General features: G+C 40.0%; 1 protein-coding gene and 1 pseudogene across 5 annotated transcripts in view; one reads left to right on the top strand and one right to left on the bottom strand.

Moving 5' to 3' along the window:
* CACNB2 (calcium voltage-gated channel auxiliary subunit beta 2) overlaps positions 1-20,638 on the top strand; it is a 377,418-nt gene that overhangs the window by 147,703 nt on the left and 209,077 nt on the right. The window lies entirely within an intron of this gene.
* On the bottom strand, positions 15,682-15,892 carry LOC118528496 (U2 spliceosomal RNA; annotated as a pseudogene).

A 20,638-nucleotide genomic window follows, 5' to 3' on the forward strand; every position in this document is an offset into this window, starting at 1 on the left:
AATGCAAATCTAAGTAATCCCTAGCATTCATGTTTTAGTCAAAACATCAGGTTCCAAATTGCTTTATCTATTTTTCAACAGTATTACACTGCAGAAAATTTTAACAGAAAATTATATTCAAAGAACTGTTTTAAAATTCATAGTTGGGGGACGCCTGGGTGGCTCAGTCTTTAGACGTCTGCCTTCGGATTGGGTCATGATCCCCCAGGGTCCTGATCCTGCGTCGGGCTCCCTGCTCAGTGGGGAGCCTGCTTCTCCTTCTCCCACTCCCCCTGCTTGTGTTCCCTCTCTCATTGTCTCTTTCTGTCAAATAAATAAATAAAATCTTAAAAAAATAAAATAAAATAAAATAGTGGAACTGTACCTGATTAGTCAACAATGGTTATTGAGCAACTGTGAGTACCATATTCCCTGAAGAGAAAAAAAATATAGTAGACGTGAGCCATGTCCTTAAGGGGTTTATAGCATAATGAGGCAGATGAGATTTACTCACACACACACGGACTCACAGGATACTCAAAATAAAGGAATTTTTTAATTTTAAAAATCCTTTTTTATCTCGACTTTCATGTCAATCTAAAATTCTTTTCTGATTTTGAATTGGCTGAAAATTCAGTTCATATTTATAATTTTAATTGTAGTATTGGGCTTTTCTTTTTTTTAATTCAATATTGGTTAGTACTGCCTCTACAAAAATCATCCAAAATCACTAGAAATCAACTTCATGAGATTGTTGTTGCTTTGAGTAAGTGAGATAAAAATGGCAAAAGACTTACCCACATAGAACATTTTAATAAATGTTGACTATTATTATTAACTACATCTGTTGAATGTATAGCACAAAATCATTAGTCATTTAGGCCCTTTATCTGTAGCTCTGATATTTATGTGGCTAACTGTAGCCCCATCATAGTTGCTTTATACTTTACAAAAATGCAATCCAAAATACAGTTGACCTTTGAACAACGTGGGGGTTAGGGGTGCCAGCCACCCACACAGTTGAAAATCCACATCTAACTTTTGACTCCCCCAGAACTTAATTGCTAATCACATACTGTTGACAGAAAGCCTTCCGGATAACATCGTCAACTAGCACATATTTGTATGTTCTATGCATTATAGACTGTATTCTTCCAATAAAGCAAGCTAGAAAAAAGGAAATATCATTAAAAAATCATAAGGAGGAGAAATGACATTTATAGTACTTATACGTATAAGTGGACCTGATCAGTTCAAAGCCATGTTGTTCAAAGGACAACGGTTGGAACATTATTATTTTCAAAATAAATAGGAACCACAACTCCACAGAATTCTTAGACACTTAAAGGAAACATATGGTCCTTAAGGGAAAAATATATATATATATATATTTATATATATATATAAATTCTTTGAGACTGGAAACGACTCAAAGAAAAATATCCAGATGCCATTTGATTTCAGAGAGAGAAGAGTCTAGAAAGCATTGCTTTGGCTCAATAGGTCTTCACTGAAAGGTATTGAATATCTCTAAATCTTAATTCCTTATTTTTAAGGTGTTGATATTAATACCTACTTCCAGGATTGCTTGCCCTGAGTATATGTGAATTCCCTTATGGTGTGTTGGGCATATAGTAGATGCTCAGGAGAAGTGGCTTCCAATTCCCAGCCCCTTCTGTAGTCTCCCATGACCTCAATCTCTTGGTCAATGTGGTCACCCTGCTAGGAAAAAAATTTTTGATGCAATGGAAAAATGCTATGCATTTCTTTTATAGTGATTTAACTTTCAACCTGAGAGAACATTAGAATATGGAAGAAAAACCAAGTAAAAAGTGAAATAGATGGTTTGCTCCCCCTCTGTTTGTATCTGTCCAGCTTCAGGGGGCCAGGATTTCCCTTGCTAGCAGATTCCCTCCTGCAGAACCTTCCAGAACACTTCCGTCTGATGAAGAGAAGGACAACAGTATGGTGTTGTTCCAATCTCATGGTGTTGCTTGCTGAGGAGGAAGGCAGAGGCCCGCCTGTATAATCCGATTTCATCAACTCACACTAATCACTACTGATAGTAGCAAAATTTAGCCTGGATCTGCTTAGTTAATCTAGATTGACAGGAGGTAAAAGAAAAGGGACACAAGGACACAGAAACAAAGGGAGGAGAGCCAACACTGATTTCCAGCCTTGCTCTTCCATCTGGGGCTTCTAAATTGCTCCCCTCTGGGGCTTCTATTTTTCTTACCTTATAAACAAATGTTACTGGTTGTTAGGAGACCAGCCTTTTCACGGAGCAGTTTCATCAACAACAGGTGCACTGTGAGTCTCGGGGACTGCGGAGAGAGCAATACCTACGCGAGGCTGCGCAGAAGGTACTTACAGGTACACATTGTACCTGAGACTATGTATTATTTATTGAAACTGAGCTCTGCATTCTCTTTATCCTCTGGGCAGCCCTGGAGTCAGGCGCCTCCTAAAATGGATGCCACCAGCAGCTAACCTGCAAAGTCTCCTAAGTGCTTTGCTTTCAACGATTTCTCTTACTAAGTGATTGTAAGCTATCGTCAGCGAGCTTTTCGTTAAAGCTTGGGGAGTAATTGGAACTTGCGCTTTAGCAGCCGAGGGAGGAATTCCTCTGTGATTTTGGACATTTGCACATGGATCCACGTTCTCTTTTCTAAGGGAACACTCCACTCTGGATTTTGCGGGTAGAGAGAAGACACACATGTTGCAGCTTCTGCCTCCATATACAGAGTGATTAAAGTAGTGATCTGTTATGTGTGCGTGCAGATGCTTAGTACTGAGAAGAAAAATGGGTTATCTGAAGGTTATCTTCATTGTTGCTTATGATATCTGTGTCTGGCAAACCAGGGAACTTTTTGCATTTGGGTAACAAAGACATTTGGAATATACTCCATTGGATTTTCCATGTTGGTGAAACTGTTTTTGGCCACCTCACTATTGCAGGTTGCCATGCTAACGACACCCAAGGGTAAAAATGTCTCCTGGGTAAGTAGATCATGATTTTATATCTCTTAAAAAAAAAAAAAAATATATATATATATTTTAAGCAGAAACACATAATTTGAGGACTTAAAGACATCTAGTGGTTTCATGATAGTAGAAGTGTTTGGGAGACTTTCAGAAAGGATTTGCCTTAGAAAAGCGTAGAAATGTCTTTATTAGTGTTAGAAATCCTTGGGCAAAAGCCCGGTGGTGTGCCTGCTAAAATATGAACTATAAGACATGCGAACTCTAGTTTTGTTTTGCCACTCTGAAGTTGCTTTGGATTTACACGTACACACAGAATTTAAAATGCATCAATACGAAGTCAAGCTTATGATTTTAAGGTGTTTTTAACTGTTCATGTTCAGTAAAGATAGTGTAGATTTCTTTGGGGAGTATTAAGTCAAATTTTGCGAGTAGGATGGGCAGAGTTTTCATTATTTGGGCATCTTGTTCCCCCCCTTTTTTTTTTCTTAGAAACAAGATAACAATAGGTATTTTTCAATTTTACAAGTCTAATTAAATTCTGTCAATCCATAATAGGCACATACAGTGGAAGTTTAACATTCCAGGAATAACAAGGACATGTTAATCCTAATTGAGTTTGACTCTTTAATGTTTCAAGTTAGTTTCCTACCAAAAATATAAAATATGTTAGATGGAGCTCAAAAGAATGAGAACAATCTGTAAACTCTTAGAGGAACAAGTAGCTTTAGTTCTCTGCTATCATGTTTAGTGAGCTTGGTACATTAAAATGAATAGGCCAATGGATTTCCTTCTACTCTCCATATAAAGTTGGGTCTCAAACACCAATGTGTTCAGCCAGGACCAGCACCTGCAACCCAACCATACTCAGTGCAGAATTTATTAGATTTATGACTGTGGTCTTTTTAAAATGACTCAGGAAAAAGAAAGGATTCTATTTTTACTACCTTAATTGGAAATTTACTAATTAGGTTATTCTTAGTTTATGCGAAATAACACGATACATATTTGAAAATGGTGACTGATCCTTTTCTGTTATTGATGGTTGTTCTTTACAGTACGTAGTAAAAAGAGATATATCTTGGTTTAAAACACAATTCCCAAAATTATTTCAAACAACTGACTTTTTTTTCAAGTTATTCATTGTCAAAAGTTATATTGATTTTTTTTTTTTTTTTTTTGGTCTTGGTATTACTGCTACTGTTGATTTTTCATCTTGTGCCAGTAGAACCAAGACGTAGGATCCACAGACCCGTGGCCTATCCAGGGAGTTTCATTCCCTCTCTGTACAGTTGGCTCCGACAGCTGATTCTGATTCCCACTTGGGTCTCTGCCACTTTCTCCCAGTACATAAACACCAAAGAAAGGAGTGGTTCCAAAAGTATATCCCCGCCTTCATCCGATTAATCCCTTCTAAAAGATTGATTCTCCCAGAGCAGTGTCTGCCTAATGGAGTGTTTCTGCCATGAGGGCAAAGCTTGAAACATTTTATAAGCTTAGACCACCATTGGGTTTGGTTTACTTCAGACTCAATGATGCGAATATTTTTGTAAAAGTTCAAGTAGTTGGCTAAAGATTTAGGAACAGTTATTTTAATAGAGTCAGAATACTTATATTTTCTTAGGTTATAATCTTCACAGTATATTTTGTATAAATGTATAAATGTCTCTGTACCAGGGCTTGTCAAAGGCAAAGTTTATGAGTTTAATTACTGTTACATCACAGAAAACACAGTAATTCAGTTGGTGTGTGCTGATCCTTCAATGAAATAATGCCTGTTCCTTAGTATTATAAAATGTCTTATTTCAAATATAGGGTGCAGACACTTTCAGATGTTGACCATTGCTTCGAATTTAATCAGTTGTGGTGGTTTTAGGCATCGAATGACATTTCTCTGGGTTTTTTGGCTATGTGGAATGAAATGTATCTGATAGTCCTGCCTTTGCCACTGGCCAGTTTCCATTTGAGCATTTATTTAGACTTGAATTCAAGAGGGGAATAAAATGATTCATCTCATCTCAAACCACACAGGGAAACTCTCAGTGGAGAGAGTGGGTCTTCTATCTCTCTATCCCTGGCTTGTCTTGAGTATTCCTTAGATATACTTTGCTCCATATGATAAACACGAACACATATTGCTGAATATCACAATCCAGGGTGAAAGACCACTTTCTTTTTGTGGTGCGCACTCTATAGCAGCGTGGTATCTGGGCACCTGCGTATATCATGCCTGAGAGTTTCCCTGGCTGTAAAATGAATGAGAGTAGCAACTACCTGCTCCTCTGAGATGCAGTGAGGATTAGCAAGTCATCTTGCTGTAAGGGTTCAACAATCATTCAACGAATGTTTATTGAATGCCTCTTCTGTGATATTCTCAGCACCAAGGAAACAGCGGTGAATAAGATACTCGAAAATCCCCATCTGCATCGAGCTCACATTTTAGTGAAGGGAGACAGACAAAAAGCAAACACAGAAGTAGTATGTAATACGGTGAATAAAATAAAGGAGGGAATGGGTTAGGAAGTGCCAGGATTTGGGAGGGGGTGTTGCAAATTGGTTGATCCAATTATTTGAGCAAATACTTCAAGGTCACAGAACCAGCCATGTGGAAATGTAGGAATCAAGCATTCCCAGCAAAGGAACGTGGAGGTGCAAAGTCCTGAGGCAGGAGCATGCCTGAAGTATGTGAGACTAGCATGGCTGGACTGCAGGGACCTTCTGAAAATTTCTTTATGTCTCCTGAATGCATTTGCATATCTTTGGTAATTGCTTCACTGGGGATTCCAAGGCAGATCTAAATGTCTCTATTCAAATCTCTGAGACCGGCTGTGTGTAGGGGCTTCCTAGGACAGCACACACCACGTTTGCCAGATAAAGGTTACAGACGGCACAAAGGAAGGAGAGAGAACTGATTATTATAACACATTCATGCTTTATAGAAAGTGTTATGGCCCTTGAGAGTTGAGAAGTTTGCTTATTTTTTAATGTTGTTGAAACAGTTTTACAAATAAGCATAATGATGTTTTTGGAGTAACCAAAATTAGAATAAATTTTAAAGTAATCATAAAGATAGTATTGAGAAAGAATATTTAGGGATAAAGATCCAGATCTATGAAACACAGCTTTCCCAATAACAAATTTTATTTTGTTAGGATACTTTTGATAGGACTTACGGCTAAGTACATAATACAAAACTTTACTGTGGCATCTCCACATATTCTTGGACTATAAAAATCTCTTCCAGAAGTTTGTGTTTTGAGACATTGTCATGTGGACATTTGTTCATTAAAGTTGTATGGACCCCTTAAGGCTGTAGATCTGTCTTGATGCCAGACTGACCTACTTTGTGGAAAAGTCGCTCTGCCCTGAAAACACAGAAACAAAAGATCCCACTTAGGATCCTGTCACTGAGCAAACTGCCTTGCTGTTCTTTTAATTCTCAAGAACTGATATCAATCACACTGAAGTTTCTGATATTCCAAATATGCGGTCTTCTTTAAAATCATTATTTCTGTATAATATATAATATATTTCATTAGCTGCTTTTCTATTTTTTTACTCTGAACCATAAAAAGCTAATAAAATTTATGTAAGAAAATGAAGGCAGGCTGTAAAGGACATAAATGAATTACATTCTCCTCACAGTGCTAGAGATTAAATAAGAACTCAGAACTTTGGGGGCTACCTTCTATTTCTTGATAAGGATGCTCCTAGCAGATGCATTAAGTATTCACATGTTATTATAAAATACACATAACTGGAAATTAGCTTGAAGACTAACATGAAAATCAAGCACACTCCATCTAGGATGGGGCACTAATGGGTTTCTGAAGTAGAAAAGCCGTACTCCAGCCAAAGAATCTATCACTTCTCCTTGGTCGCTATCTGTGTCATCTTATTTCCATATGAAGGTCCTTCAAAGATTCACTAAACTTCTGAGGTGTTTTTTAACTTCTCTGATAGCTATTTGTGTCTTTCTTTTTTTTTTTTTTTAATTTTATTTATTTATTTATTTATTTGACAGAGAAAGCAAGAGAGCACAAGCAGGGTGAACAGCAGAGGGAGAGGGAGAAGCAGGCTCCCCACCAAGCAGGGAGCCCGATGTGGGGCTTGATCCCAAGACCCCGGGATCATGACCTGAGCCAAAGGCAGACGCTCAATGACTGAGCCACCCAGGCGCCCCTATCTGTGTCTGTCTTGATGAACTTAAAGCTGAATGGTTTTAAGTTATTACTTTGTCAGAGATTTACCTCTTGTTGCTTTTGCTTCATTAGGTATGTTTCACTGTAGTAACGAGATTACTGGTCTTTCAGTCAATAACAGTTTCTGAAAATATCCAATTTTGTATTTCCCTTTTTTATGGTCTGAACATATGCCACTGCCACTGTCATCAGAAATATTTCCCTATTGGCGCCTGGCTGGCTCAGTCGCGTAAGCGTGGGCTCTTGATCTCAGCTCAGGTCATGATCTCAGGGTCATGGGTTTGAGCCCTGCATTGGGCTCCACTCTGAGCATGGAGTCGGCTTGGGATTCTCTCTCTCCCTCTCCCTCTGCCCCTCCCCACCCTGCTACACACACACACACACACACACACACACACACACACACACACATCCCTTATAAATATTTCCTTACTGTTTTTTTCTCCCCTCTGGTTCCTTGTTGGATTACATTAGGTTTATTATACTCATTTCAAGCACCTGTGCAGGTTTTCACTTTTTCTACTTCACTCACAATTGATAGGAAATCAGAGTGATACAGATAAATTATTTACTTTTGCTCACAGATGCTAAGATTCTTTCAGAAACTCCCATATGGAGGCAGTTTTTACCTTCTTCATATATATATAATTTTTTTTTTTACTAAACAGAGAGGCTCAATATCTAGGCTTGGAAACCTGAGAGATTATACCAGGGGACTTTAGTAAATACTCATTTATTTAGCTTTATATATGCCAGCCATAGAGCATTAAGAAAGGTGTACTTGTATGAAGACTGCTATTATTACTTATGTTTTTAAATATTAAAATGTGCACCTTTTAAAAATAATTATAGTTCTAACTTACCGGGTACTTATACATTTATTTATTTATTTATTTATTTATTTATTTATTTATTTATTTAAATCTTATTTTATTTTAGTATGTTATGTTAGTCACCATACATTACATCATTAGTTTTTTGTTTTTTTTTTTTTTAAGATTTTATTTATTTGTGAGAGAGACAATGAGAGACAGAGAGCATGAGAGGGAGGAGGGTCAGAGGGAGAAGCAGACTCCCTGCTGAGCAGGGAGCCTGATGTGGGACTCGATCCCGGGACTCCAGGATCATGACCTGAGCTGAAGGCAGTCGCTTAACCAACTGAGCCACCCAGGTGCCCGACATCATTAGTTTTTGATGTAGTGTTCCACGATTCATTGTTTTCATATACCACCCAGTGCTCCATGCAGTACATGCCCTCCTTAATACCCATCACTGGGCTAACCCATCCCCCTACCCCCCTACCCTCTGAAACCCTCAGTTTGTTTCTCAGAGTCCATAGTCTCTCATGGTTCGTCTCCCCCTCCGATTTCCCCCCCTTCATTTTTCCCTTCCTTCTCCTAATGTCCTCCATGCTTATTCCACAAATAAGTGAAACCATATGATAATTGGCTTTCTCTGCTTGACTTATTTCACTTAGCATAATCTCCTCAGTCCCATCCATGTTGATGCAAAAGTTGGGTATTCATCCTTTCTGATGGCTGAGTAATATTCCAGTGTTTATATGGGCCACGTCTTTATCCATTCATCTGTTGAAGGGCATCTCGTCTCTTTCCACAGTTTGGCTATTGTGGACATTGCTGCTATGAACATTGGGGTGCATATGGCCCTTCTTTTCACTACATCTGTGTCTTTGGGGTAAATACCCAGTAGTGCAATTGCTGGCTCATAGGGTAGCTCTATTTTTAAATTTTTGGGGAACCTCCACACTTTTCCAAAGTGGCTGTACCAGCTTGCATTCCCACCAACAGTGTAAGAGGGTTCCCCTTTCTCCACAACCTCTCCAACATTTGTTGTTTCTTTCCCTGTCCATTTTTGCCATTCTAACTGGTGTAAGGTGGTATCTCAATGTGGTTTTGATTTGGATTTCCCTGATGGCTAATGATGATGAACAATTTTTCATGTGTCTGTTAGCCATTTGTATGTCTTCTTCAGAGAAGTGTCTGTTCATGTCTTCTGCCCATTTTTTGACTTGATTATTTGTTTTTTGGGTGTTGAGTTTGAGAAGTTCTTTATAGATCTTGGATACAAGCCCTTTATCTGTAGTGTCATTTGCAAATATCTTCTCCCATTCTGTGGGTTGCCTCTTTGTTTTGTTGACTGTTTCCTTTGCTGTGCAGAAGTTTTTATCTTGATGAAGTCCCAAAAGTTCATTTTTGCTTTTGTTTCACTAGCCTTTGGAGATGTATCTTGAAAGAAGTTGCTGTGGTCAATGTCGAAGAAGTTACTGCCTATGTTCTCCTCTAGGATTTTGATGGATTCCTGTCTCACATTGAGGTCTTTCATCCATTTTGAGTTTATCTTTGTGTATGGTGTTAGAGAAGGGTTGAGTTTCATTCTTCTGTATATAGCTGTCCAATTTTCCCAGCACCATTTATTGAAGAGACTGTCTTTTTTCCATTGGACATTCTTTCCTGCTTTGTCGAAGATTATTTGACCGTAGAGTTGAGGGTCCATATCTGGGCTCTCTGTTCTGTTCCATTGATCTATGTGTCTGTTTTTGTGCCAGTACCATACTGTCTTGGTGATCACAGCTTTGTAACAGAGCTTGAAACCCAGCAACGTGATGCCCCCAGCTTTTTCTTTTTCAGCATTTCCTTAGCGATTCGGGGTCTTTTTAATTCCATACAAATTTTAGGATTGTTTGTTCCAGCACTTTGAAAAATGTCATCAGAAGTTTGATCGGGATGGCATTGAAGGTATAGATTGCTCTGGGTAGTATAGATATTTTAACAATGTTTATTCTTCCGATCCATGAGCATGGAGTGTTTTTCCATCTTTTTGTGTCTTCTTCAATTTCTTTCATGAGTGTTCTGTAGTTCCTGGAGTATAGATCCCTTACCTCTTTGGTTAGGTTTATTCCGAGGTATCTTATGGTTTTTGGTGCTATTGTAAATGGAATCAATTCTCTAATTTCTCTTTCTACAGTTGCATTGTTAGTGTATAAGAAAACAACTGATTTCTGTGCATTTTGTATCCTGCCACATTACTGAATTGCTGTATGAGTTCTAGTAATTTGGGGGTGGACTCTTTTGGATTTTCCACATAAAGTATCATGTCATCTGCGAAGAGAGAGTTTGACTTCTTGTTTGCCAATTTGAATACCTTTTATTTCTTTTTATTGTCTGATTGCTGTTGCCAGGACTTCTAGTACTATGTTGAACAATGGGGCATCCTTGACGTGTTCCTGATCTTAAGGGAAAGGCTCTCATCTTTTCCCCATTGAGGATGATATTCACTATGGGTTTTTCATAGATGGATTTTATGAACTTGAGGAATGTTCCCTCTTTCCCTATACTCTGAAGAGTTTTAATTAGGAAAGGATGCTGTATTTTGTCAAATGCTTTTTCTGCATCAGTTGAGAGGACCATATGGTTCTTCTCTTTCCTCTTAATATGTTCTATCACATTGATTAATTTGCGAATGTTGAACCACCCTTGCATCCCGAGGATAAATCCCACTTGGTCATGGTGGATGATCCTTTTAATGTATTGTTGGATCCTATTAGATAGAATGAGAATTTGAGAATTTTGGAATCCATATTCATCAGGGATATCAGTCTGAAAGTCTCCTTTTTTGATGGGGTCTTTGCCTGGTTTCGGGATTAAGGTAATACTGGCCTCATAGAATGAGTCTGGAAGTTTCCTTCTGTTTCTATTTTTTGAAACAGCTTCAGGAGAATAGGTATTATTTCTTCTTTGAATGTTTGGTAGAATTCCCCAGGGAATCCATCAGGCCCTGGACTCTTGTTTTTTGGGAGGTTTTTGATCACTGCTTCAATCTCATTACTGGTTATTGGCCTATTCATGTTGTCAATTTCTTCCTGTTTCAGTCTTGGCAGTTTATAGGTTTCCAGGAAGGCATCCATTTCTTCCAGGTTGCTTAATTTATTGGCATATAGTTGTTGATAATAATTTCTAATAATTATTTCTATTTCCTTGGTGTTAGTCATGATCTCTCCCCTTTCATCCATAATTTTACTAATTTGTGTCCTTTCTCTTTTCTTTTGGATAAGTCTGGCCAGTGGTTTATCGATCTTATTAATTCTTTCAAAGAACCAGCTTCTAGTTTCGTTGATCTGATCTACTGTGTTTCTGGTTTCTAATTCATTGATCTTTGCTCTAATCTTAATTATCTCTCTTCTAATGCATGGCTTAGGCATCATTTGTTGCTTTTTCTCTAGTTCTTTAAGGTGGAGAGTTAGTTGGTGAATTTGGGATTTTTCTATTTTTTTGAATGAGGCTTGGAAAGCTATGTATTTCCACCTTAGGACTGCCTTTGCAGTATCCCATAGGTTTTGGACTGATGTGTTTTCATTCTCATTCGTTTCCATGAATCGTTTAAGTTCTTCTTTGATTTCTTGGTTGACCCAAACATTATTGAGCGGAGTGGTCTTTAGCTTCCAAGTGTTTGAATTTCTTCCAAATTTTTTCTTGTGAATGAGTTCCAGTTTTAAAGCATTATGGTCTGCGAATATGCAGGGAATAATCTCAATCTTTTGGTATTGGTTGAGACCTGATTTGTGACCCAGTATGTGGCCTGTTCTGGAGAAAGTTCTGTGTGCGCTCAAGAAGAATCAGTATTCTGTTGTTTTAGGGTGGAATGTTCTGTATGTATCTATGAGGTCCATCTGGTCCAGTGTGTCATTCAAAGCTCTTGTTTCTTTGTTGATTTTCTGCTTAGATGATCTGTCTATTGCTGAGAGTGGAGTATTGAGGTCTCCTACAATTTACATATTGTTATCAATATGACTCTTTATTTTGGGTACTTATACATTTAAAAGGAAGCAAATCATCATCTCCTGTCTCCAAACTAATGCTTTTCCCCTATCTTCCTGTTTCCCATTTCTCTTCCTGGTGACATTATTCTCTCATATACCCAAACTCAAAGCATTGTTGACGGTGCTTTGAAATGGGGAACATATGGACTATAGTGGGGAATATATGGACTTCAGAAGCAAATTCTGAGTTTAAAGCTTGAGTCTTCCACCAGCTGTAGGACCTTGACATTATTAACCTCTGAGATTTAGTTTGTTCATCTGTCAAAGGGGGATAACAAAACTTTTCCCGTAGGAATATTTTTAAAATAGTGTATGTGAATTGCTTATCATAATGCTAGCACTCACAAGTAATTTGTTAAATTCCAATTTGTTCCCTTTGTCCTTTCCTTTCCAATCTCATGGCTATAGCGTGGATTCAGGGATCTCTTGTCTTGTATCTACTGGACTGTGTAGCAGCCTCTGTATTGAGGCTTCCAAATTTTCTCCTCTCCAACTCATTGCAGATATTTCTACTCTTCAGTAAGTTCCCTTAAACCCAGATGTTCATCAGTTCTCCAGCAGACCAAATCCTTCACAGATTCCTCATCATCCATAGATAAAGTTAAATGTTCTTGAACCCAGCTGATTCCCTTCACGGAGAAGACAACTGAGGGGTCTAGAATCGGAGGTAGTCTGGGAGCCAAAGGTCCTCTGTTCACCCCTCCACCTTCTTTCTCGTGGGTTTGAGCCATGGTCTTAGACCACTGAGCATCCAGCTAGTGGGACTTCTCTTCTAGGGGTTCTTACTGAGCACATGCCTGACAGTGAGGGAGAGATTCAACTCGACTGCAATGCAGATGCTTCTCAAGTTTTCCCCTTGGGGCTGGCCTTCTGCCTGGATGTTCCCGGGACTGAAGATCATGGCCTGCAGGCCGATGGAATGTGGGCAAGGAAGAGAGAGGGAAAATCTAATAATTATCCCTAAATCACTTAGTGGTCGGCTGAACTCTTTCCCCTTTTCTATTTGGTGAAGGTTTAAAAAAAAGAGAAAGCTCAAGCAGGTGCATGAAAGATATCATTTAAAATCTAAACTCGAGAGCACCAAATAAGAAGAGACTAAAAAGAAGTGTGACATTTCTGAGAGAAGATGTTGATCTATGTCATAGTTCATCTTAGATCCCACATCTGAGGCATTTGGAGCCCAGGAATGGGAGGACCAATTGTGAATTGTTCCTTAAAATCAAGAGGTGATACCATTTGCAGTGGGTTACCAAATCACAGTGTGTTCAAAGGAATCTGAGTCTGTGCCCAGTTGGGGATTTTGTTCCTTCTGCTGTTCAAGACAGACCCAGCAGGCATTAGCTGCCTTGATCAGCAGGGCCAGCAAACCTTTCAGGGAAAACGCATAACAGCCCTACAATTCTACTGCTTGGTAAGCAGGACAGGTATGGCAGCCCCCCTTAAAGAGAGACAGAAGGTAAAGCAGAAGTAAAATAAGGATGCATTGGTTACTTCCAACCTGAGAAAACTCTGTGGGCTGTACGGGGTGGGGGGTGTCTCCTTTCAGCAATTAGATGGTGACATATTCAGGGATGCTACCTTTGGGGAAAAGTTGGAGAGATTCCACTGTGAACAATTTCAAATTAAGTTATAAATGTTAGCCCTGTTTCAGGGAGTCAGCCAAGTTAAGGTGACCAGAAGTCCCATATCATGCCCGTTGCCTTGCAACAATTAATAGTGATTTTCACTCTCAAAAATGTTCTGGTTTGGACAATAAATTACGTGGTCACTATCAATGTACAACAGAGTAAGAATGGATGATAAAAGTGGAGAGCAGTGGGGAGAAGGGCTGGGAAGGTCTGAGCTACCCCCAGAAAATTCTGGCTCTGCTTTGAGTACTCTTGACACTCAAGGAGAAGGAGAGGGTGCACACGTCTGTGGCATCAGGCAGGGAGGCATCAGCTTTGTGACTTTGGGAAAGTTAATTGATCTCTTCAAGGATCCCTTTCTTTACCTGCAAAATGGGGATCATTATACCCACCTCATATGGTGGTTGTAAGGATAAAGCATAAGTATCCAAGGAGCATAGGTACTGGAGACAAGAGATGTCATAAGAATAGTGAGACAAGCTGGGCTACTTAAAATTACCTCTGCTGCCAATCTAGATTTCTCAGCCCGACCTGGAAGAGTGTCAATATCCAGCCTCAGTCTAAGGTTCTGGCCCAGTTCCCAACCATTTCCACAGTTAGAACCTCTGCCTCTCTGAGGGGCGCCTGGGTGGCTCAGTCAGTTAAGCATCTGCCTTCAGCTCAGGTCATGATCCCAGGGTCCTGGGATCGAGTCCCGCATTGGGCTCTCTGCTTAGCAGGGAGTCTACTTCTCCCTCTCCCTCTGCCCCTCCCCCTGCTCCTGCTCACTCTCATATGCTCACTCTCTCTCTCTCTCAAATAAATAAATCTTAAAAAAAAAAAAAAGAATCTCTACCTGTCTGAACACATGTGCATCTCTACCCCTGTGCTCTGTTCCCACTCTGTGGCTAACAAGTTGACACCCACACCCCTGAAATTTAATTGCTGCTACTTCTGAACCAAGTTCAAAACTAAGTCTTATTAGCAAAGATCATGTGAAAGAAAAGAGATCATTAGAATTACCCTCACCACATATATGTGTAGCCCTTGTGTAAAAATAGGTTTGCATTTATGTCATTAAAACTAATAGTACAAACTGCAATAAATATCAGAACTGTAGGTGTTTATTATGTCTTTGATAACGAAAAAATGCAGTCAAAATACGTTAGTTTTTATCATTAACGATGATACAATGACTTCTGGGGGAATAAAAACAGGATATTCAGCATCCTCGGCAGAGGAAAGAAAGACAGGGTTTCCCCTAAGGACTAAAGCTAATCCAAGCACGTAAGACAATATAAGTCAGGAGAGACCACTATTTTAATCTGCATTCTACCAAAAGATTAAGGTGAGGGGGAAACTATCAAATGTGGAGGAAGCCCCCACTGCATTCAAAAACAGAGACTCATGGGCGCCTGGGTGGCAGTCGGTTAAGTGTCTGCCTTTGGCTCAGGTCATGATCCCAAGGTCCTGGGACTGAGTCCTGCGTCTCAGGCTCCCTGCTCAGCGGGGAGCCTGCTTCTCCCTCTGCCTGCTTGTGCTCTCTCTCTCTTTGACAAATAAATAATCTTAAAAAAAAACAAAACAAAAACAGAGACTCATATGCCAGAGTGCAAGCATATCAGTATTCCTCTCACCATGGAAGTTTTATATTTTTATCTTGGCACAGTTTGCTAGCTCTTAGGTCTTAAATTTATGATCTTATTAACTTCCCAAGTCAAACCAGGAGAGTGAAAGGAGCTGACTTAGCTGTCTTTGGTAACATGGAGGAAAGCACCCGAAGGCGGATGACAGGGTTCTTCCATCTATCCCACCTGGTTGAACCATCTTCACAAGGTAAATTCACTGGGCTTCCTCCTAAGGTGTAGGAAGGATACGAACATCTTCCACTTTCTGGAGGGCCCCCCAAAAAAATAACCCAACGGATGCATTCTATTTAAATTAGCCTAGCCTTAAGAAAGGCTGGGAGTAGAAATGTGAGCAACCTATCAAAACAGAAGGAAGAACTAGAGCTGCCATTGGTTTCTCAAAATTGCCATCATCAGGCACCCCAGCTTGACAGAAGAGAAATCATACTGGAATCACTCATCTGAGAGAAAGGACTCTGAGGTCCTGTCACGGTGACCCTCAGAACGTACGCAGCAGCAGTCTGAGGAGCTCAGTAGGGCTGCAGCCATCTTATTAGCTGCTAGCACCTGGGAACAGGTGCAGCCGTGACAGCACGTATTTTAAACTGATAAGAACAGATACTACACTTGATCTTAGCCAAAAGGCCGAGAAGCGATACAGCACGTATTTTAAAATGTGAGTGACAGTCAGGTGGGGGGTGTACTCTTCTAGACTTGCAGCAGATTGCAGCCTTGTGCAAACTGGGCTTAGCATATCCAACCTGCTTTCTTCATAGAGCTCTCTTCCAGGTTCATAGCTGGAAGCAGGTGTCCTTTAGCCTCAGAAGCTTTGTGGGGTCTCTTTGGGATCATGAGTCCCGAAGGCGAATTCGCCGTGAAGGGATTCAGGTTAGAGTCTTGTTGGGGCCACCAGTGTTGCCTCCAGAGATAAAGGATCGGAGAGAGTTTATTTTCATTTTTGTTGTGTCGTCAAGTCTGTGCGGGAGCACAGGCAGAAAAGCAGGGATGTGAGAAACGTTGGGGAGAGGGAGAAGGAAAAGAAGAACCACATCTCCGTGCCACGTGTCTCCGATGACACGCTTGCTTCTTTGCATAAGTCAGTACTGAAGTCTTGGACGCCGTGACAGCTCACAAGACTGTCTTCACCTTCTGCCACTTTCTCAATCATCTTGTAAAAATACGGTAGAGATTCAGGGTACCGGCTGTTGAGGCAGGCTATCCATGTAGGTGCACATCCCAGCCCTGCCCTTGCCCAGTTGCGGCACCAGTACCTTATCTCCGTGAAGACCTTTTTCATGTCTGATCAATGGCGAGAGTTCAATCTGCCCACTCCCCTCAAACAGTAAAGAGCAAGCCGATCTCTGTGAGAGAGTCTGCCACTAGCAAACATTATAAACATGGGATTTTATTAAAATGAGATTGAGATTCATTCGATTTCTAGAAAAGCTATCCGTGTTCTGAGACCAGAATTGCACGTCCTAGTGGCCGTGGACACGTGCATTTCTCAATACACAACTGGCAAGTGCATTACTTTGGAGGAGGAAATGAACTCCCCCTTCGGTCTAAGAGAGTGGAGTGTAACAAGAGGTATTAGATACATTTGTTTCAAAGACGGAGTTGAAAAGAGTGCTTGTTTCTCCAAATTTCCAGGTGAAGGATAAATCTGCGCTCATTTTCACTCCACTTTTTTTCCCCATGTAACCTAAACCTGTTAATATCTATATTCAGCAAAGCTGACATGGTTGCTTGGCAACCTGGCTTAGTGGGCTCGCAAGGCACCAAAGCAAGAAATGAAATGCAGCTAACAAAACCGTGATTTATGCTGCCGTTGGACAGAAATTCATTCCCCATGTGTTGTGTATCGTTTTTATTTTCAAAATATAAATAAATCTTTCCAAATGTTAGCTCAAGGCTATGAGGAGTTTTAAAATGATTTAACATTTCAAGGTGGTTAAATAAGTAGGGAGGAGAAAACTCTCTGCTCTTTAATTAAAACAGGGGGTAGTGTTTTTTGGTTTTTTTGTTTTTTTTCCCTTGTAGGTCGTCTTCTACTCTTCACTCTCACTTTTTATTTCCTCTGCGGGAAGATGTATACATTATTCTTGGGATAAGATTAATGGAAATTTAAGTGTCAACACTGGGAAATAGAAGTTTAGGATTAATTACTGCCAAACATGTATTTTTGTGCCATATACGGGGAGTACAAAGAAGAATGAATTAAAATGACTTTTCTGATGCAGATTTTTCTACCTTTCCACCTTGATATGCTTTCTTTTCTTGTATTCTTCCCCGTGGAAACTTGATCACCCTAAAATTAAGAGCAGGGCGCCTGGGTGGCTCAGTCCTTAAGTGTCTGCTTTCAGCTGAGGACATCCCAGGGTCCTGGGATCGAGCCCCACGTCAGGCTCCCTACTCCGCGGGAAGCCTGCTTTTCCCTCTCCCACTCCCCCTGCTTGTGTTCCCTCTCTTGCTGTGTGTCTCTTTGTCAAATAAATAAATAAAATCTTTAAAATAAAATAAAGAACAAGGAAAGCCTTTGGATTAAAGAAAATATCATCTACTTCATGGACAATGTAGACGATATGACTGCAGGCAGAATTTGAAATTGACGGTTTACATTGTCTATTGTTTTATTATCTCACTTGTTTCAGAGTTCAGGTTTTATTAGGTAAGTTCAGTATTCAGAGGAAAGTAAACTAAAGGACTCTGAATCAAATCCTTTTTGAAATAAGACTGGGGAGTAATGTAAGATAGAACAAATAACTGGGACTCTGAAGTGAAGATGTAGGTAAGTCTGACAAGGGTGAGAACAGAAGACTGATAGGCTGAGCTTAGTAATATCTGTGGTTATCAGCATGAATCCTCAAAATCTGCCTGAAAATATCCTCTGGTATTTCCTACATGATGGAGGAAACCAGTCTTTCATTATTACTTTGCTATCGAATAGTCCTTTATATCCATTTGATGTTCTTCTTTCTTTTATCCTTATTCTGTATTGGTATGAATTATGGTTTTTCAAGACAAATTGACAATCCAGATTTTATGTAAAAATCTCATTTTTAAGTGTTGACTTCAGTAAAAATGAACCACCTCAATACTCTATAGGCCAGACGGAACATACCTGGAAACCAGAATATGCTTGTGGTTGTCACTGGTGACTCCTGATGCAGGGGGGAGAAGGAGATTGACGGAATCCTAAGGAATTCTCACATGTGCAGAGGCTGCAAATAAAAGTGAGAAGTTATCAGGGAGGTAAGACAAGAGACAGGATCCTGCTTGACACCACAGTTACGAGGGATCAGAGGATTTCAGGGGGAAGAGAAGGGGTATGCACTGGGTCAAAAGTGACTTTAGTGAAAGGGCATTCTCGATCTGAGAAGAGGAATTTCAAGGGGTTGGTGACAGTCAAGCACAAATGCCATGAGTTACCAGAAGTGTGTGGGTGATGAAAGTAAAAACCGGCAGAATGTAGCCTACACTGTCCAGAAGGTGGAAGTATGGCCACAGTCACTTGGAAGAAGTAAGTTGAGAGAAGATGTGAATATATTTGTAGACAGAGCACAAATTTCAGGAACAAGTGGCAGAAGAGAAGACCAAATACAGAGGTCTAGAGTTAACTTGTGAGAGAATTAAGAATTTAAAAGGAAGCGGAACACAAAGATGAATATGAAGGTTTTGTGTGTGTGGATAATGACATAAATTATGAATTGACATTTTAGTTGATATGGCTTGTTTAGTTGACAGTAGAGGTGAGGTGCTTGGAAAATGAGAAGGGCAGCGTGAGATAAGAGGAAGAAGGGGAAAGGTCTGTTATGAAATCATTGTGAGCACCATTGAGAGTCATGATGAAATTGGATAAAGTGATATGTGTTGAGAACCTCCAGCAATTCGTGGTAACCCTGGAGAAAATGACTAAAATTTTCTCTAAAGTGAAGAGGTATAAACGGAAGGTAGTTAGGGAGTGAGGGCTTGTGGGTTGCTAAAGACTGATGTTGGACCTTGGGAAGCGAGTCAGGGAGAGAAGCAAGTGATTTCAGGAGGAGATTAGTAGCCCAAAGATACGGCAGAGGTATTAAAGGACTCAAGGTCATGGGAAAGGCTAATTGCAGGTTTATTGTAAGAGAAGGAGCAGACGAGGTAAAACTAATATTATGATCGGAGAAAAGTTTCAGGGTTTGAAGTCCTTAGTTAAAACAATTTGGGGGTACCTGGCTGGCTCAGTCAGTAGAGCACATGACTCTTGATCTCGAGGTCGTGAGTTCGAGCCCCACATTGGACATAGAGATTACTTAATTAAAAACACACACACATAATTTGAGGTAGAGACCAGAAGAGGTAAGGGTTATGCATGTGGGTTCCTGGTGAGGAAGTAAAAGCCCTTCTAGTCAGGGAGAGCCAGGGACCTAAGGGGAAGGACAGAATTTTGCATGTGATGTCCCAGATGATGGCAAAGGCTCTAATAGAGAGGCTAACCAAGCCAGGTGAAAGAGTGTTTAAAATACCTGAGGGAATATCTCAAAAGTTGGTAAATAGACACTCTTACGTCATGGTACTTATCGTAATTTACAATTAGGTACCAGTTTGTTTGTTCTTGATACCTTTCTTCCCTCCCTACTAAGTTGAAGACAAAGATTATATTTTATCTATTTTGTTCACCACTGAATATAATACCTAGTTCCCAGCACAGGGATGGCTCACAGTAGGCATAATCAGTAAATATGTTACTTAAATTAAAAGGTAGCAACAACAGTGGGAGGGGGTCCTGCAATTTGACGTCATGGATTTAAAAAGCCGTGAGACCACTGACTGAAATGAGGGGGAAATATTTCGAGAGTGACAGTAAGAAGCTTGTCTCTCTCTTTTGTTTAAAGATTTTATTTATTTGAGAGAGAGAGCGAGAGAGAGAGAGAGAGCATGAGCGGGGTGAGGGGCAGAGGGAGAAGCAGTTTCCCCACTGAGCAAGGAGCCCAACGTGGAACTTGATCCCAGGACCCCTGGGAACATGACCTGAGCCGAAGGCAGACACTTAACCGACTGAGCCACCCAGGCGCCCCATGAAGCTTCTCTCTTGATAACCATATAAAAGGCAACAATTTCCAAATTGTAACAAAAGAAAATTAATTCAAACATTTGTTATCCTGCAGGGACAAAGAAGAAGGTGGATTAGTCTTTTCGTAAGAAGCATGTATGCTTTTCACCGCGTAGTCCTGTAAAACCAAAAACATGATGGGTTTAAGACTAAATAATCTACACCAAAATCTTATACTTGCGTATCTCCTGAAAGATCATTATAAAGCAGCACATGTATTGTAAAAATGTAACCCTATAGCAGCATTCACAGTGATTTCTTGGGTTACCATTCAGTTTTCCCACAAGGTCACTTTCAGTAGTTCATGCGATCGG

This window comes from Halichoerus grypus, chromosome 6 (genome assembly GCF_964656455.1).
Source record: "Halichoerus grypus chromosome 6, mHalGry1.hap1.1, whole genome shotgun sequence".
Taxonomy (NCBI): domain Eukaryota; kingdom Metazoa; phylum Chordata; class Mammalia; order Carnivora; family Phocidae; genus Halichoerus; species Halichoerus grypus.